This window comes from Pongo abelii, chromosome 9 (genome assembly GCF_028885655.2).
Source record: "Pongo abelii isolate AG06213 chromosome 9, NHGRI_mPonAbe1-v2.0_pri, whole genome shotgun sequence".
NCBI lineage: Eukaryota > Metazoa > Chordata > Mammalia > Primates > Hominidae > Pongo > Pongo abelii.
Window position 1 is genome coordinate 11,455,246 of NC_071994.2, and position 19,501 is coordinate 11,474,746.

At 39.4% G+C, this 19,501-nt stretch overlaps 1 pseudogene; it reads right to left on the minus strand.

The window, feature by feature from the left end:
- Positions 1-18,327: 18,327 nt before the first annotated feature.
- LOC112135526 (G1/S-specific cyclin-D2-like) lies at positions 18,328-19,297 on the minus strand (annotated as a pseudogene).
- Positions 19,298-19,501: the final 204 nt, after the last annotated feature.

A 19,501-nucleotide genomic window follows, 5' to 3' on the forward strand; every position in this document is an offset into this window, starting at 1 on the left:
TCCTAGAAGAAAACCTAGGCAATACCATTCAGGACATAGCAATGGGCAAAGTCTTCATAACTAAAACACCAAAAGCAATGACAACAAAAGTCAAAATTGACAAATGGAATCTAATTAAACTAAAGAACTTCTGTATAGCAAAAGAAACTACCATCCGAGTGAACAGGCAACCTACAGAATGGGAGAAAATTTTTGCAATCTATCCATCTGACAAAGGGCTAATATCCAGAACCTACAAAGAACTTAAATAGGTTTACAAGAAAAAAAACAAACAGTTCAGGCATGGTGGCTCATGCCTGTAATCTCAGCATTTTGGGAGACCAAGGCAGGTGGATTACCTGAGGTCAGGAGTTCAAGACCAGCCTGATCAATATGAAGAAACCCCATCTCTACTAAAAATACAAAATTAGCCAGGCATGGTGGCACATGCCTGTAATCCCAGCTACTCAGGAGGCTGAGGCAGGAGAATCACTTGAACCCAGGAGGCAGAGGTTGCAGTGAGCCAAGATCACACCATTGCACTCCAGCCTGGGCAACTAGAGTGAAACTTCATTTCAAAAAAAAAAAAAAAAAACCAGAAAGTGGGCAAAGAATATCAACACACACTTCTCAAAAGAAGACATTATGTGGCCAATAAACATATGAAAAAAGCTCATCATCACTGGTCATTAGAGAAATGCAAATCAAAACCACAATGAGGTACCATCTCATGCCTGTTACAATGATGATCATTAAAAAGTCAGGAAACAATAGATGCTGGAGAGGATGTGGAGAAATAGGAACGCTTTTACACTGTTGGTGGGAGTGTAAATTAGTTCAACCATTATGGAAGTCAGTGTGGTGATTCCTCAAGAATATACAACCAGAATTACCATTTCACTCAGCAATCCCATTACTGGGTATATACCCAAAGGATTATAAATCATTCTACTATAAAGACACATGCACACGCATGTTTATTGGAGCACTGTTCACAATAGCAATGACTGGGACCAACCCAAATGCCCATCAATGATAGACTGGATAAAGCAAATGTGGCATATATACACCATGGAATAGTATGCAGCCATAAAAAAGGATGAGTTCATGTCCTTTGCAGGCACATGGATGAAGCTGGAAACCATTCTCAGCAAACTAACAGAAGAACAGAAAACCAAACACCACATGTTCTCACTCATAAGTGGGAATTGAAGAATGAGAACACATGGACACAGGGAGGTGAACATCACACACTGGGGCCTGTCAGGGGTTGAGGGGCTAGGGGAGGGACAGCATTAGAAGAAATACCTAATGTAGATGATGGGTTGATGGGTACAGCAAACCACCATGGCACGTGTATACCTATGTAACAAACCTGCAGGTTCTGCACATGTATCCCAGAACTTAAAACATAAAAAAAGTCCATCTAGGTTTGAGTTATTAAAATGTTTTACTCTATTTAAAAGGAAAATAACATTTCAAAACTATTTAAAAAGAGGCAAATTGTTTGAAATCTCTGCATAGAAAATGCAAACACTTTGCAAACGTCAGATATTAGTTAAGGACAATAAAGTGGTCTTTACCCCACCCACAGAGATTGCATGTAGTGGTAGAGATCTTTGCAATTGTCTTTGTTCTACCTTAGATGGTGACTCAAAAGAATGTGCTACAGTTACAGATGTGGCATTATCTGGAGGGATCAGAGCTTGGAATTCTGATTGTTTAGGGAACATCAAATTTTAGTTTTCCAGATAGTTTTCATATGCATATTTACGGGCATTACTGGAGAACTTTGACTTTATCCTCTCCCTCAAGCCATTCTCTCTTCTTTAGCTACAGAATCCAATATTCTAGTAATTTACTGACTGTGAGCACATACACCTATGTCCCGAGATCTGGTGTTGGTTTTAAAATATGTTCAGGGATATGCCCAACTTTCCCTTGACACTAGCCTCTTAATAAACCTCCCTCATGGTAGTGCTGCTAGGTTTTTCTTCTGCCTTTTAGCTGGACAATCTGATGTTTGCTGATGGCTACTCACTAACAGCACCTCATCCTTCTGCTTGCTTCATTGGCTATCTCTGAGATCCCCTGCAGCTGTGTTGTGAGTAGATATATGGTGAGCAGCTAGTGAGAAGGAACTAATTTCTCTAGACAAGAGCTAGTGAGTATCTCAGTCCCACCAATGGGTACATGAAGGAACTTGGAAGTAGATCTGAGTCTTACCAACAGCCATGTAATTGAGCTTGAGATGGTGGCTTCCCTAGCCAGTCTTAAGACTGCTGAAGCCCTGGTAGATTGTAAGATGGCCCTCAAAGATCCAAACTTCTGATATCCATGCCTTTGTGTAATGCTGTCCTCTTGAGTGCAGACAGAAATGGTAATTTTATATATGTATACACATATACATATATATGCATACATTTATATATAAATACATATATACATATAATATATAAATATAAATATATAGATATATATAAAAAACTTTAAGTTCTGGGATATATGTGCAGAATATGCAGGTTTGTTACATAGGTATACATGTGCCATGGTGGTTTGCTGCCCCCATCAACCTAATGTAAATACCTCATTTACATTAGGTATTTCTCCTAATGCTATCACTCCTCTAGCCTCCAACCCCCTGACAGGCCTCGATGTGTGATGTCCCCCTCTCTGTGGCCATGTGTTCTCATTGTTCAACTCCCACTTATGAGTGAGAACATGCAGTGTTTGGTTTTCTGTTCTTGTGTTAGTTTGCTGAGAATGATGGTTTCCAGCTTCATCCATGTCCCTGCAAAGGACATGAACTCATCCTTTTTTATGACTGCATAGTATCTCATGGTGTATTTGTGCCATATTTTCTTTATCCAGTCTATCGTTGATGGGCATTTGGGTTAGTTTCAAGTCTTTGCTATTGTGAACAGTGCTGCAATAAGCATATGTGTGCATGTGTCTTTATAGTAGAATGATTTATAATCCTTTGGGTATATACCCAGTAATGGGATTGCCAGGTCAAATGGTATTTCTGGTTGTACATCCTTGAGGAATCACCACACTGACTTCCATAATGGTTGAACTAATTTACGCTCCCACCAACAGTGTAAAATTGTTCCTATTCCTCCACATCCTTTCCAGCATCTGTTGTTTCCTGACTTTTTAATAATCATCATTGTAACAGGCATGAGATGGTATCTCATTGTGGTTTTGATTTGCATTTCTCTAATGACCAGTGATGATGAGCTTTTTTTCATATGTTTGTTGGCCACATAAATGTCTTCTTTTGAGACGTGTCTGTTCATATCCTTCACCCACTTTTTGATTGAGTTGTTTTTTTCTTGTAAATTTTTTAAGTTCCATGTAGATTCTTGATATTAGCCCTTTGCCAGATAAATAGATTGCAAAAATTTTCTCCCATTCTGTAGGTTGCCTGTTCACTCTGATGATAGTTTCTTTTGCTGTGCAGAAGCTATTTAGTTTAATTAGATCCCATTTGTCAATTATGGCTTTTGTTGCTATTGCTTTTGGTGTTTTAGTCATGAAGTCGTTGCCTATACCTATGTCCCTAATGGTATTGCCTAGGTTTCCTTCTAGGGTTTTTATGGTTTTATGTCTTACATTTAAGTGTTTAATCCATCTTGAGTTACTTTTGGTATAAGGTGTAAGGAAGGGGCCCAGTTTCAGCTTTCCCCTTATGGCTAGCCAGTTTTCCCAATTTATTAAATAGGAAATCCTTTTCCCGTTGCTTGTTTCTGTCAGGTTTGCAAAAGATCAGATGGTTGTAGATGTGTGGTGTTATTTATGAGGCCTCTATTCTGTCCCATTGATCTGCTTTGGTACCAGCACCATGCTGTTTTTGTTACTGTAGCCTTGTAGTATAGTTTGAAGTCAGGTAGCAGATGCATCCAGCTTTGTTCTTTTTGCTTAGGATTGTTTTGGCTATACAGGCTCTTTTTTGGTATCATATGAAATTTAAAGTAGTTTTTTCTAATTCTGTGAAAACAAGTCAATGGTAGCTTGATGGGGATGTCATTGAATCTACAAATTACTTTGGGCTGTATGGACATTTTCATGACATTGATTCTTCCTATCCATGAGCATGGAATATTTTTCTATTTGTTTGTGTCCTCTCTTATTTTCTTGAGCAGTGGTTTGTAGTTCTCCTTGAAGAGGTCCTTCACATCCCTTGTAAGTTGTATTCCCAGGTATTTTATTATCTTTGTAGCAATTGTGAATGGGAGTTCACTCATGATTTGGCTCTCTGTTTGACTATTATTGGTGTATAAGAATGCTGATAGGCAACTTCAGCAAAGTATCAGGATACAAAATCAATGTGCAAAAATCACAAGCATTCTTAAACCCCAATAACAGACAAACAGAGAGCCAAATCATGAGTGAACTCCCATTCACAATTGCTTCAAAGAGAATAAAATACCTAGGAATCCAACTTGCAAGGGATGTGAAGGACCTCTTCAAGGAGAACTACAAACCACTGCTCAAGCAAATAAAAGAGGATACAAACAAATGGAAGAACATTCCATGCTCATGGGTAGGAAGAATCAATACCATGAAAATGGCCATACTGCCCAAGGTAATTTATAGATTCAATGCCATCCCCATCAAGCTACCAATGACTTTCTTCACACAATTGGAAAAAACTATTTTAAAGTTCATATGGAACCAAAAAAGAGCCCGCATCACCAAGTCAATCCTAAGCCAAAAGAACAAAGCTGGAGGCATCATGCTACCTGACTTCAAACTATACTACAAGGCTACAGTAACCAAAACAGCATGGTACTGGTACCAAAACAGAGATATAGACCAATGGAACAGAACAGAGCCCTCAGAAATAATGTCACATATCTACAGCCATCTGATCTTTGACAAACCTGACAAGAACTAGAAGTGGGGAAATGATTCCCTATTTAACAAATGGTGCTGGGAAAACTGGCTAGTCATATGTAGAAAGCTGAAACTGGATCCCTTCCTTACACCTTATACAAAAATTAATTCAAGATGGATTAAAGACTTAAATCTTAGACCTAAAACCATAAAAACCCTAGAAGAAAACCTAGGCAATACCATTCAGAACATAGGCATGGGCAAGGACTTCATATCTAAAACACCAAAAGCAAGGGCAACAAAAGGCAAAATTGACAAATGGGATCTAATTAAACTAAAGAGCTTCTGCACAGCAAAAGAAACTACCACCAGAGTGAACAGGCAACCTACAGAATGGGAGAAAATTTTTGCAATCTACTCATCTGACAAAGGGCTAATATCCAGAATCTACAATGAACTCAATCAAATTTACAAGAAAAAAACAAACAACCCCATCAAAAGGTGGGCAAAGGATATGAACAGACACTTCTCAAAAGAAGACATTTATGCAGCCAAAAGACACATGAAAACATGCTCATCATCACTGGCCATCAGAGAAATGCAAATCAAAACTACAATGAGATACCATCTCACACCAGTGAGAATGGCGATCATTAAAAAGTCAGGAAACAACAGGTGCTGGACAGGATGTGGAGAAATATGAACACTTTTACAGTGTTGGTGGGACTGTAAACTAGTTCAACCATTGTGGATGTCAGTGTGGCAATTCCTCAGGGATCTAGAAATACCATTTGACCCAGCCATCCCATTACTGGGTATAAGCCCAAAGGATTATAAATATGCTGTCATAAAGACACATGCACACGTATGTTTATTGTGGCACTATTCACAATAGCAAAGACTTGGAACCATCCCAAATGTCCATGAATCATAGACCAGATTAAGAAAATGTGGCACATATACACCATGGAATACTATGCTGCCATAAAAAAGGATGAGTTCATGTCCCTTGTAGGGACATGGATGAAGCTGGAAACCATCATTCTCAGCAAACTATCACAAGGACAGAAAACCAAACACTGCATGTTCTCACTCATAGGTGGGAATTGAACAATGAGAACAGATGGACACAGGAAGGGGAACATCACACACTGGGGACTGTTGTGGGATGGGGGGAGGGAGGAGGGATAGCATTAGGAGATATACCTAATGTTAAATGATGAGTTAATGGGTGCAGCACACCAACATGGCACATGTATACATATGTAACCTGCACATTGTGCACATGTACCCTAAAACTTAAAGTATAATTAAAAAAAGAATGCTTGTGATTTTTGCACATTGATTTTGTATCCTGAGACTTTGCTGAAGTTGCTTATCAGCTTAAGGAGATTTTGGGCTGAGATGATGGGGTTTTCTAAATATATGATTATGTCATCTGCAAGCAGAGACAATTTGACTTCCTCTCTTCCTGTTTAAATATGCTTTATTTCTTTTCTTTTCAAATTGACCTGACCAGAACTTCCAACACTATGTTGAATAGGAGTGGTGAGAGAGGGTATCCTTGTTTTGTGCCAGTTTTCAAGGAATGCTTCCAGCTTTTGCCCATTCAATATGATATTGGTGAGGGGTTTGTCAAAAATAGCTCTTATTATTTGGGATATGTTCCATCAATATCTAGTTTACTGAAAGTTTTTAGCATGAATCAGTGTTGAATTTTATCAAAGGCCTTTTCTGCATCTATTGAGATAATCATGTGGTTTTTGTCATTGTTTTTGTTTATGCAATGGATTACATTATGATTTGCTTATGGTGAACTAGCCTTGCATCCCAGGGATGAAGCTGACTTGATCGTGGTGAACAAGCTTTTTGTTGTGCTGCTGAATTCAGTTTTCCAGTATTGTATTGAGGATTTTCGCATCGATGTTCATCAGGGATATTGGCCTGAACTTTTTTTGTTGTGTCTCTGCCAGGTTTTCGTATCGGGATGATGCTAGCCTCACAAAATGAGTGAGGGGAGAGTCCCACTTTTTCTATTGTTTGAAATAGTGTCAGAAGGAATGGTACCAGCACTTCCTTGTACCTCTGGTAGAATTCTGCTGTGAATCCATCTGGTCCTGGACTTTTTTTTGGTTGGGAGGCTATTAATTACTGCCTCAATTTCAGAACTTGTTATTGGTCTATTCAGGGATTCAACTTCTTCCTGGTTTAGTCTTGGGAGGGTGTATGTGTCCAGGAATTTATCCATTTCTTCTAGATTTTCTAGTTTATTTGTGTAGAGGTGTTTATAGTATTCTCTGATGGTGGTTGTATTTCTGTGGGATCACTGGTGATATTCCCTTTACCATTTTTTATTGTGTCTATTGATTCTTCTCTTTCTTCTTCTGTATTAGTCTGGCTAATGGTCTATCTATTTTGTTGATCTTTTCATAAAACAAACTCCTGGATTCATTGATTTTTTTAAAGGGTTTTTCATGTCTCTCTCCTTCATTTCTGCTGTGATATTATGGTTTTTTTTTTTTTTTTGTCTTCTGTTAGCTTTTGAATTTGTTTCCTCTTACTTCTTTAGTTCTTTTCATTGTGATTTTAGGATGTCAATTTTAGATCTTTCCTGCTTTCTCTTGTATGAATTTAGTGCTATAAATTTCCCTCTAAAGAGTGCTTTAGTTGTGTCCCAGAGATCCTGGTACATTGTACCTTTGTTCTCATTGGTTTCAGAGAACTTATTTGTTTCTGCTTTAATTTCATTATTTACCCAGTAGTCATTCAGGAGCAGGTTGTTCAGTTTCCTTGTAGTTGTGTGGTTTTGAGTGAGTTTCTTAATCCTGTGTTCTAATTTGATTGCACTGTGGTCTGAGAGACTGTTTATTATGATTTCTGTTCTTTTGCATTTGCTGAGGAGTGTTTTACTTCCAATTATGTGGTCAATTTTAGAATAATTGTGATGTGGTGCTGAGAAGAATGTATATTCTGTTAATTTGGGGTGGAGAGTTCTGTAGATGTCTATTAGGTCTGCTTGGTCTAGAGCTGAGTTCAAGTCATGAATATCCTTGTTAATTTTCTGTCTAGTTGATCTAATATTGACAGTAGGGTGTTAAATTCTTCCATTATTGTTGTTTGGGAGTGTAAATCTCTTTGTGGGTCTCTAAGAACTTGCTTTATGAATCTGGGTGCTCCTGTATTGAGTGCATATATATTTAGGATAGTTGGCTCTTCTTGTTGCACTGATTCCTTTACCATTATGTAATACCCTTCTTTGTCTTTTTTTATCTTTGTTGGTTTAAAGTCTGTTGTATCAGAGCCTGGGATTGCAACCCCGGTTTTTTTTTTGTTTTGTTTTTTTGTTTTTTGTTTGGCTTTCCATTTTCTTGGTAAATATTCCTCCATCCCTTTATTTTGAGCCTATGTGCATCTTTGCATGTGAGATGGGTCTCCTGAATACAGCACACTGATGGGTCTTGACTCTTTATCCAATTTGCCAGTCTGTGTCTTTTAAGTGGAACACTTAGCCTTTTTACATTTAAGGTTAATATTATTATGTGTGAATTTGATCCTGTCATTATGATGCTAGCTGTTTAGTTTGCACATTAGTTGATGCAGTTTCTTAATAGTGTTATTGGTATTTATATTTTGCTGTGTTTTCACAGTGCTGGTACCAGTTTTTCTTTTCCATATTTAGTGCTTCCTTCAGGAGCTCTTGTAAGGCAGGCCTAGTGGTGACAAAATTCCTCAGCATTTGCTTGTCTGTAAAGGATTTTATTTCTCCTTCACTTATGAAGCTTAGTTTGGCTGGATATGCAATTCTGGGTTGAAAATTCTTTTTTAAAAAAGAATGTTGCATATTGGCATTCACTCTCTTCTGGCTTACAGGGTTTCTGCAGACAGATCCGCTGTTAGCCTGATGGGCTTGCCAATTATTCCAGCATCCTTTGTTGAATAGGGTGTCTTTTCCCAACTTTATGTTTTTATTTGCTTTGTCAAAAATCAGTTGACTGTAAATATTTGGCTTTATTTCTAGGTTCTTTTTAGTTTATTTTTGAGACAGAGTCTTGCTCTGTTGCCCAGGCTGGAGTGCAGTGGCATGATCTCAGCTCACTGCAACCTGTGCCTCCCAGGATCAAGCAATTCTCCTGCCTCAGCCTCCCAAGTATCTGGAACTACAGGTTTGTGCCACCATGCCCTTTTGTATTTTTAATAGAGACAGGGTTTCACCATGTTGGCCAGGCTGGTCTCAAACTCCTGACCACAAGTAATCCACCCACCTCAGCCTCCCAAAGTGCTGGGATTACAGACATGAGCCACTGCACCCAGCCTATTTCTGGGTTCTCTATTCTGTTCCATTTGTCTATGTGCCAGTACCCTGCTGTTTTGGTGACTATGGCCTCATAGTATAGTTTGAAGTCAGGTAATGGGATGCCTCCAGATTAGTTTTTCCTTAGTCTGCCTTGGCTATGTGGGCTCTTTTTTGGTTCCATATTAATTTTAGGATTTTTTTTCTAGTTCTGTGAAGAATGCTTGTGGCATTTTGGTGGGAATCATATTGAATTTGTAGATTGCTTTTGGCAGTATGGTCATTTTCACAATATGATTCTACCCACCCATGAGCATGGGATGTGTTTGCATTTGTTTGTGTCATCTATGATTTCTTTCATCAGTGTTTTGTAATTTTCCTTGTACAGGTCTTTTACCTCTTTGGTTAGGTATATACCTAAGTTTTGCTTTTTGTTTTACAGATATTGTAAAAAGGGTTGAGTTCTTGATTTATCAGCTTGATTGCTGTTTGAGTATCTATGAGGCAAGAGATTCCTAGAGGGTTTTTTTATTCTGAAGAATATAATTTTTAGGTAATGGCTCATTAGTTGATAATTAATGTGAAAATAGGATCATTTGTTCACCACGGCATCTGGAGCTAAAACAACTGCCTAAAGTTTGGCCAAATTTATTGTTTTGGGGTGTCATTCTTTATTAAGGACATCTTGGCTGAGGAGTGGAAAACAATCACATTGCACAAAGCTCCATGATGCAAGATGCTTACAGTGCCATTTACACAGTCTACAAACTCCCATTACTGTTTACTCAGTTAATCCCATGAACATTTCCAGGCAGTCAAAGGGTCTAGGGGTGATATGGTTTAGCTGTGTCACCTGAATCTCATCTCAAATTGTAGCTCCCATAATCCCCATATGTCGCAGCAGGGACCCAGCAAGCGGTAATTGAATCATGGGGTCATGTTTTTTCATGCTGTTTTCATGATAGTGAATAAGTCCCATGATATCTGATGGTTTTATAAAGGGCAGTTCCCCTGCACATGCTCTCTTGCCTGCTGTGATGTAAGACATGCCTTTGCTCCTCCTTCACCTTCTGCCATGATTGTGAGGCCTCCCCAGCCATGTGAAACTGAATCCATTGAAACTCTTTTTCTTTATAAATTAACCAGTCTTGAGTATTTCTTCAAAGCAGTATGAAAATAGACTAATATAGCAGAATGGATGACCTCCTCCAGTACACTAGCACCTGGCAAAAGACTGAGGACAGAGGAGGCCACCCTCTCCCACAGGTGGAATGTACCAGAGGCCCAGGTTTGGCTTCATACTGTCTTAGGGAGCCCTTGGTAGCCTTGCCAAGTTTGTGGGGTGCTGTTTCCCAAACCATAATTGGAGCTGGTTATGGAGGGCAACAGGTTCAGGATCTGTGAGAGCCTCTGCTTCCAGGAGGTCCTAGTAGGTAGCCAATCATTTGTTTTTTTTAAAGTGTGTGACACAGGCCAAAAGGGGCAGTTCTTTGTTTACTTTTATTTTGTTTTTTGTTTTTTTCATCAGAAGCTGTGAGGCAATTGATGACCATCATATGTGGTTTAGAAACTCCAGAAGATGTATGAAGAAGTTATCAAAGCCTTTACAGTGAAGATGTTTCTGACTTCACTCACAGAAGTGCCTGCTGATTTTAATTTGTAAGTAAATTTTGTAAATGAGGATGTGTTGCCACCAGAACCCAAAAAGTGCTAAGAGATACTAGACTTCTATGTATTTAAGGAGTGTGTCACATGAGTCTCCTTGGAGGAGGATGTCCTCAAAGTAATGTCACACCTGTGTTCCTGGAGAAAGGTGAATATCCTCAAAATCTTGTCTGCAAAGATTGCATGGAATGACAAAGTTATGGAGATACCCCATGGGTATCCTGGAAAAGGTGTCCCTTTAGAGGTCAAGGCAAACTTTGACCTGAGGAGATGTTGAAATAGGAACAGAACAGTACATGACAGGCAATCAATAAGAGCAAATATTTACTGGTTATTGCTTAAATAGAAGCAGTCATTTTAATGAAATTGGACATTAAATATGAAAGCCTTGATGGATAGGATCATGACATTAAGCCTGCGTTAATCCATAGCGAGAGATCTTTTATTTTATGTTTTTAGATTTAAGAACAGGCAAAATTGGGCTGCCAAATGGAGAAGCAGAGGAGAAAATCAATCTTTTATTAATTAGCTTTTATATAATAAATTTTAATCCTTGAGGCCCTGTATTAATTTACATTGGGTCATATTAACTATTTTAACTGGGGATTGAAGAGGTCCCCTTTTATCAAGCCAATTTATGTCAAAGGCTAACTTTATTATTTATTATGTTAGAGTATTTATGTTGAATATGGAATATTTTAAGGCAGTGGATTCTATGACTATGAGAAATTTAAACAAGGATACAGGTTTTTTCTAACTTTTAAGTTCAGGGGTACAAGTGCAGGTTTGTTACATAGATAAACTTGTATCATGGGACTATGTTGGACAGATTATTTCATCACCTAGGTATTAAGCCTAGTACTCATTAGTTTTTTTTCTAGATCCTCTTCCACCTTTGGCCCTCAATCCTCCAAAAGGCCCCAGTGTGTGTAATTCCCCTCTACACATCCACGTATTCTCATCATTTAGCTCCCATTTATAAGTGAGAACATGCAGCATTTGGTTTTCTTTTCCTGTGTTAGTTTGCTAAGGATAATGGCCTCCAGCTCCATCCATGTCCCTCAAAAGGACATAATCTCATCCTTTTTTATGGCTGCTTAGTATTCCATGGTGTATATGTACCACATTTTCTTTATCCAGTCTACAATTAGTGAACATTTAGGTTGATTCCATGTCTTTGCTATTGTGAATAGTGCTGCAATGAACATACATGTGCATGTGTCTTTTTAATAGAATGATTTATATTCCTTTGGGTATATATCCAGTAATGGGATTGCTGGGTTGAATGGTATTTCTTTCTTTAGATCTTTGAGGAATTGCCACACTGTCTTTCACACTGGCTGAACTAATTTACACTCCCACCAATAGTGTATGAGCATTTCTTTTTCTCCACAACCTCACCAGCATCTGTTTGTTTGTTTTTACTTTTTAGTAATAGCTGTTCTGACTGGCATGAGATGGTATCTCATTGTGGTTTTGGTTTGCATTTCTCTAACAACCAGTAATGTGGGGCTTTTTTTCATATGATTGTTGGCTGCATGTATGGCTTCTTTTCAAAAGTGTCTGTTCACGTCCTTTGCCCACTTTTCTATGGGGTTATTTGTTTCTTGTAAACTTGTTAAGTTCCTTGTAGAGGCTGGATATTAGACCTTTGTCAGATGCATACTTTGCATAATTTTTCTCCCAGCCTGTTTACTCTGTTGATAGTTTGTGTTGCTGTGCAGCAGCTCTTTAGTATAATTTGATTCCATTTGTCAATTTTTGTTTTGTTGAAATTGCTTTCAACAAAAGCAACATGAAATCATCATGAAATCTTTGCCCATGCCTACATCTTGAGTGGTATTTCCTAGGTTTTCTTCCAAAGTTTTTACAGTTTTGAGTTTGACACCTAAGTCTTTAATCCATCTTGAGTTAATTTTTGTATATGGTGTAAGGAAAGGGTCCAGTTTCAATCTTCTGCTATGAAGAAAATTCTGCTATATGGCTAGCCAATTCTGCCAGCAACATTTTTTGAATATGGAATCCTTTCCCCACTGCTAAAGTGAGGCAAACCCATTTTTCTTTATATATATTTAAGTACCTTCTCAAGATTATAGGAGCAGACTGTTTAAATTTAGTGGAATCCTGGAGTATCATTGTAATTTGAGTCCCAGTGCTGATTAAGCTTGTGAAGTTCTGCCAATGGATGCATTTTAAAAAATGTTAAAGTTAAGTTAAAGTCTTTGTTATACAGGCACAAAAGCCAATCAGTGTATTTTTTAAATCATTTTGTTATATAAGTCCTTTAGTAAAGAAATTTAGTATATAAATTTTGGATTTCTAATTGAGTCAAATTATGGAAGTTTGTTTCAACTTATTATATAAAATATACACATATACTTAATTTATCTATTTATTATATAGTTATATTAAAATATGCATATATATGTAATTTAATTAGCTTTTATTTCCCCCCCAGTATCTAGGGGCTTGTTTCTAAATCAGTAAGTAATATAGGGCTAATATCATGTTTGGTAGACCTGGTGTTTACTCAGGACTTAAGTTTAAAGTTCTTTTACTTATTTTTCAGATTCATAGCCACCTACAGCTTTTCCCTTTTGTGCTGTAGTTTTGTTTGTTGTTTTTGTTTTTAGACTTTTGGTCTTCTGAAATTGTCACTCTTAGTTTTAATTTTTGATTAAAAAAAGAGAGAGAGAGAGAGAAAGGGTGCTGGTCCATCTAAGCAGTAGTCTCTCTCTTGAATCACCCCAGACTGCAAGATAATCATTACCTCCCTCCCACATAGAGACCTTGCTTTTTCTTTTAAGTAAATATTTAGAATGACTAGGTGCTAAAAAGTTTTGTTTTTTTTTTTGAGACAGAATTTATTTTACTCTGTCACCCAGGCTGGAGTGCAATGGCATGATCTTGGCTCACTGCAACCTCCATCTCCTGGGTTCAAGCAATTCTCATGCCTCAGCCTCACAAGTACTTGGGATTACAGGCATGTGCCACCACATCTGGCTAGTTTTCGTATTTTTAGTAGAGACAGGGTTTCACCATGTTGGTCAGGCTGGTCTCAAACTCCCGACCTCAGGTGATCCACCCACCTCGGCCTCCTAAAGTGTTTTGGATTACAGGCATGAGCCACCACGCCCAGCCTAAAAAGAATTTTTTCCCTTGCTCTCTTGATGTTTACGTGACAAGCTTCTGGTGGCTGTGAGTGGCCTCCCTTGTGAGCCTTGGCCTTAATTAGTGGTTTCCTTCAGCCCCATTTACTGACAGCCACCTCCTTCTTTTTTTTTTTTAGGTCTTGAGTTTATTGTCCAGTAGTCAGGGAGGCCTGTGCCTTTCCTTATTTGTCAGATTCTTTCATTTGCTGATTCTGTTTAAGCTCAAGGGTCAGTCACTGTGAAATGAATTTGCACCTCATTTTCTCTTTAGGCTCCAAGACTCCCAAGAACTCCAGGGTTCCCACTTTCCCCATTCTGTTGGGACTCCTTAGGGTCCAGAAGAGTGTGCTGTGCAAAGCTGGCTTTTAGAAAACTGGCTAGCTAGCTTGCTGGCTCCTCCACTTTCCTCTCCAAAACTCAGAATTCACCACTCACTGTCCTACCAGAAATCCCCTAGAATTTTAGGGTCATGCTTACTCACGAAGTCTTGAACCATTCTAAACACACATCCCAAGAGACTGACTTATCTGGAATTTCATCTCTATAGAGAAGCAGCCTCCTCATCTCCCTTCAACTATCATCCCGTACTTCTCTGAACAATTTTTCTTATCCTGCCAATTCAGTGTGATTGAAAACCTGAAAACCACTTAGCAGAGAATCTGGGCTTACATAGTGCTTGCCTGTGCAGTTGGAGACAGAGGCGGGAAAAGGAAACACCACAAATACTGCATGCTGCAGATACATCTACTCACAGATTCAGACCTTGGAAAACTATAGAGATGATCCTCAACTCAGTGTCCATTCCAGAGAAGGGGGAAGATGGAGGAAAATGTTTCAAGATGAAAGGGCCCAATGCAGATGATGCCCTGCTTTTGAAAAAGCTACAAGCTGAGGATCTACATACAGCCTGCTGGAATTCCTTTTAGTCTGTTTCCTGATACCTGGTACCCAAGTGCAAATTATGACATCCTAGTCCACTGCATAAATGTCTGCACTGAACATCTTCCTTGTAGGGGAGGAAGGATCCCTTGGTTCAATGTACTTTTTCCATCATAATGAGCATACCAGAGTCAAAATGGGAGCCTGATGACTTTCGTGACCAAAAAGGTCCCTGGGATTAAGACCACCCTGCCTTCCACCTAAGAAGGAGTTTAGCCCTGTTCACCCTGCTTCTCTGTTCCTCACACTAATAGGCTCCCAAGCAAAAACTGTATGGTTGTGAGGTATTGTGAAAACAAAAGTGTGAATCATTGTCTTTTATAGTTATTGATTTTGTCTCGTAAGCCCAAGGTAAAGAATACTCTGTCTCTGCACTTCTCAAAAGACGTTTATGCAGCCAAAAAACACATGAAAAAATGCTCACCATCACTGACCATCAGAGAAATGCAAATCAAAACCACAATGAGATACCATCTCACACCAGCTAGAATGGCAATCATTAAAAAGTCAGGAAACAACAGGTGCTGGAGAGGATGTGGAGAAATAGGAACACTTTTACACTGTTGGTGGGACTGTAAACTAGTTCAACCCTTGTGGAAGTCAGTGTGGTGATTCCTCAGGGATCTAGAACTAGAAATTCCATTTGACCCAGCCATCCCATTACTGGGTATATACCCAAAGGACTATAAATCATGCTGCTATAAAGACACATGCACACATATGTTTATTGTGGCATTATTCACAATAGCAAAGACTTGGAACCAACCCAAATGTCCAACAATGATAGACTGGATTAAGAAAATGTGGCACATATACACCATGGAATACTATGCAGCCATAAAAAATGATGAGTTCATGTCCTTTGTAGGGGCATGGATGAAATTGGAAATCATCATTCTCAGTAAACTATCGCAAGAAGAAAAAACCAAACACCACATATTCTCACTCATAGGTGGGAATTGAATAATGAGAACACATGGACACAGGAGGGGGAACATCACACTTCGGGGACTGTTGTGGGGTGGGGGGAGGGGGGAGGGATAGCATTGGGAGGTATACCTAATGCTAGATGACGAGTTAGTGGGTGCAGTGCACCAGCATGGCACATGTATACATATGTAACTTACCTGCACATTGCACACATGAACCATAAAACCTAAAGTATAATAATAATAATTAAAAAAATAAAAATAAATAAATTAATTAATTAATTTTAAAAAAAAGAATACTCTGTCTCTGATGAATGTGATCAGAGGAAAAAAGAAAAAAGAAAAAACAAAAAACAACAACCATGAATATGCAACCAGAAGAAGACAAACTACAGAAGGGCTTTTCCAGTATGAAGAACTCTTATCTCAACCATCTACTTCAGGACTCAGAGTTTAAGCAATAAAATAATATACTATAAAAATGTTTACAAAATAGCAGCACACTCCATGAAACACATGAACAAAACAAAATGAAAAATAAGAGACCCTTAAATTTTTTTCCATTTTCAACCTTCACGCTCTGAAATAAGATAGAATCTGTGTATAAAATAATTCTTCAAAGTAGCCCCGTTCTGATTTTTCTTTTTTACTTAAAAAGGCAAATATTTTAACAAATAGCTTCACTACCTGTTCAATTACAATTGTGAAAAAAAAAAAAAAGAGTTGTTGCTCCAACCTCTTTACTAACTGAATGCCTCTGTCGCAAGGACAAAAAACCAAACACCACATGTTCTGTCTCATAGGTGGAAAATGAACAATGAGAACACATAGACACAGGAAGGGGAACATCACACACTGGGGCCTGTTGTGGGGTGGGGGGAGCAGAGAGGGATAGCGTTAGGAGATATACCTAATGTTAAATGATGAGTTAATGGGTGCAGCACACCAACATGGCACATGTATACATATGTAACAAACCTGCACGTTGTGCACATGTACCCTAAAACTTAAAGTATAATAAAAATAAATAAAAATAAATAAAAAAAGAAGGGAAGAGGAGAAAAAATTCATGTACACTGAATACAACACTGCAATAAAATTACCAAAAACAAAAAAGGAAAAGGAAACAAAATGCCACCCCCTGATGTTCAGCCATCTGTCTTTGCACCCTCAATAACTTTTCTTTCTATATCCGAAGAAGTATAAAGATGTAAAATTAGGTATTTAAAGAAATAAAATGAAGATCCTCTGTGTCATCGCAATGGTAACAGATCTTTGTTTTTAGGCTTTTCTGAGGAATGTTGTGATGGGGATGTCAGCAGAAAGGGGTGCCTCTTGTGTGCTGGTGGGAACATCAGAACTGTGTACCCAAGAATGTCAGATACCAGAGGTGAAGAGTAACCCAGATGGAGGCAGGGAGGGAGGGGGCAAGAGAGGAGGGGGAGGAGTATTCAGTATAACTTGCAAAAAACCATCCCATCAATTGCTAGGGAACAATTTTTCAAAGTGCTTTTTGAATGGAATGGTTTAGAACAATGCTAACCTGTGGAGCAGACATGTCAATCAGCATCAACAATTAATTTTTCATAAGAAGGAATGCCAAGGTCATGTTACCCTTTTTAATACAATAAGAGAAAAGATTCCATTCTGGATGCCACCCCAGGTCTCCATCTGCCTCCATTTCATGTGAGTTTTGGTTACAGCCCATAACTACATTTCCCCCATTAGATAGCAATACTGTGGTGTCTGCAATGAACTGCATTTGGAAGCAGCAGCAAGATGTCACAGGACAAGAAAGCCAGAAGCCAATCACCTGTGTCCAACTGGCAAAATAAAACATCTTATTTAGGTAGCAGCTAATGTAGACAGCAAGAGTACCTAACATAGAGATCCAACCACATTCCTGACTTAGTAACAGGTGGCTGAGAGTAAAGGTGCTTCTCCATCCCAAATGGTTCAATCATGTTGAGAGATTGTTTTGTGCTCCTTCCCCATCAAGTCCCTTATTCCCAATTCCTTCTTGAGTTCATTGCTTTACAATCTAATCATGCCATAAATGGCATACACAGTTCCTTGAAATTATACTACAAGGGGGTGTGTGCGCTAGCTCATAACATGAAAAAAAAAAGTCTCCTCTAATTTGTTCCCATATTGCAGACATACCTGCAGGTTTTCCTACCCTGCAGGTTTTCCTGCAGGTTTTCCTACCCTGCAGGTTTTCCTGCAGGTTTTCCTACCCTGCAGGTTTTCCTGCAAGCATTTTACCATTACTTTTACATAATCAAACAATAACTGTTTGAATATACGAGGGATTCCCTTATGCTGTACTTCAAATAAGCACCAAATGCTTTTTCTTATTCTGTTTTTATAGGACCATTTTCTGTCACTTCTAAAAGATCTTTAAACATGATCTATGTGGGGGCAGAGGTTTTTTTTTTTTTTTAAGTTTTGCCCTAAGATACAAAGAACAAAACATAACCAGAAAGGAGGAGACAGCAGATTATGAATGCGCCTCTCAGCTGGACTGCCATCCTCACAGGTCGATATCTCACAGGTCTATAGGGGTGCTGGCTTGGCCCAGTTCATCCTCTGACTTGGATCTGTCCTGCTGGTCCTGATGGCACTGCTGCAGGCTGTTGAGGAACACCACCTCAATATGCTCCTGGTCGGCCTTTGAGACAATCCACATCTGTGTTGGTGATCTTCACCAGCAGCTCAGTCAGGGCATCGCAAGGTAGTGATCTCACTTCTTCATGTTGCTGAAGTCCACAGATAGCTGCTCCTACACTTCCAGTTGCAATCATTGATGGCGGGTACATTGCATACAGAGCATTGAAGGTCTGGGTGTGCTTGCAGGTTGGAGACAGCTTCTTCCACTGCTGGGGCAGCTTGTGCAAGATGTACTAAATGAAGTCATGAGGCATGACAGCTGCCAGGTTCCACTTCAACTTTCCCAACACCACCAGTTCCCACTCCAGCAGCTCCTGAGGCTTGATGGAGTTGTCGGTGTAAATGCACAGCTTTTCGGCAGTTGGCGGGCTGGACTCTTTGAGCCTGGAGGCCAGGAACGTGCAGACAGCACCCAGGAGTTGCAGATGGGACTTTGGAGTTGGGATCCCGGACAAGAAATAGTCCAGGTAAATCATGGCCAGAGGGAAAACCTCTTCTTCACATTTCTGTTCCTCACAGACCTCCAGCATTAGTAACAGGTGGCTGAGAGTAAAGGTGCTTTTCCATCCCAAATGGTTCAATCATGTTGGCCACCATCAGAAGTGGCCACCATCCTGTGCATGTTCGGCTGGATGGCCTTCTGCACACACTTGAAGTAGGAGCATTACTGAAGGTAGCGCTTCTCAATAGCGAGCAGGTTCTGCAGGACACGGTCATCTTGGAGTAGGTTGCAGTCCCTCATGGCTCTGAGGACTGGGTCTACCTCACAGCACAGCAGCTCCATGGCCAGCTCTGTGACCCCTCACTCCCCTGCTTTCTCTGGACTGGAAAAGTGTTTTTTGTTTTTGTTTTTGTTTTGGAGGGGGAAGGCAAAAGCGTTCCCCTTATCTCCTTCCTTTGGCTAAATAGGGGGTTTTCAGAGGAGAGGTGAGGGCAGAGACAAGATGGAGAAGAGAGATGAGGATTGGGCAGTGGGCGAGCAGAGCTTCCCTGGCTGCCACACTCATACCTCTCCTCCCCTTCGAACTCCACCTCCT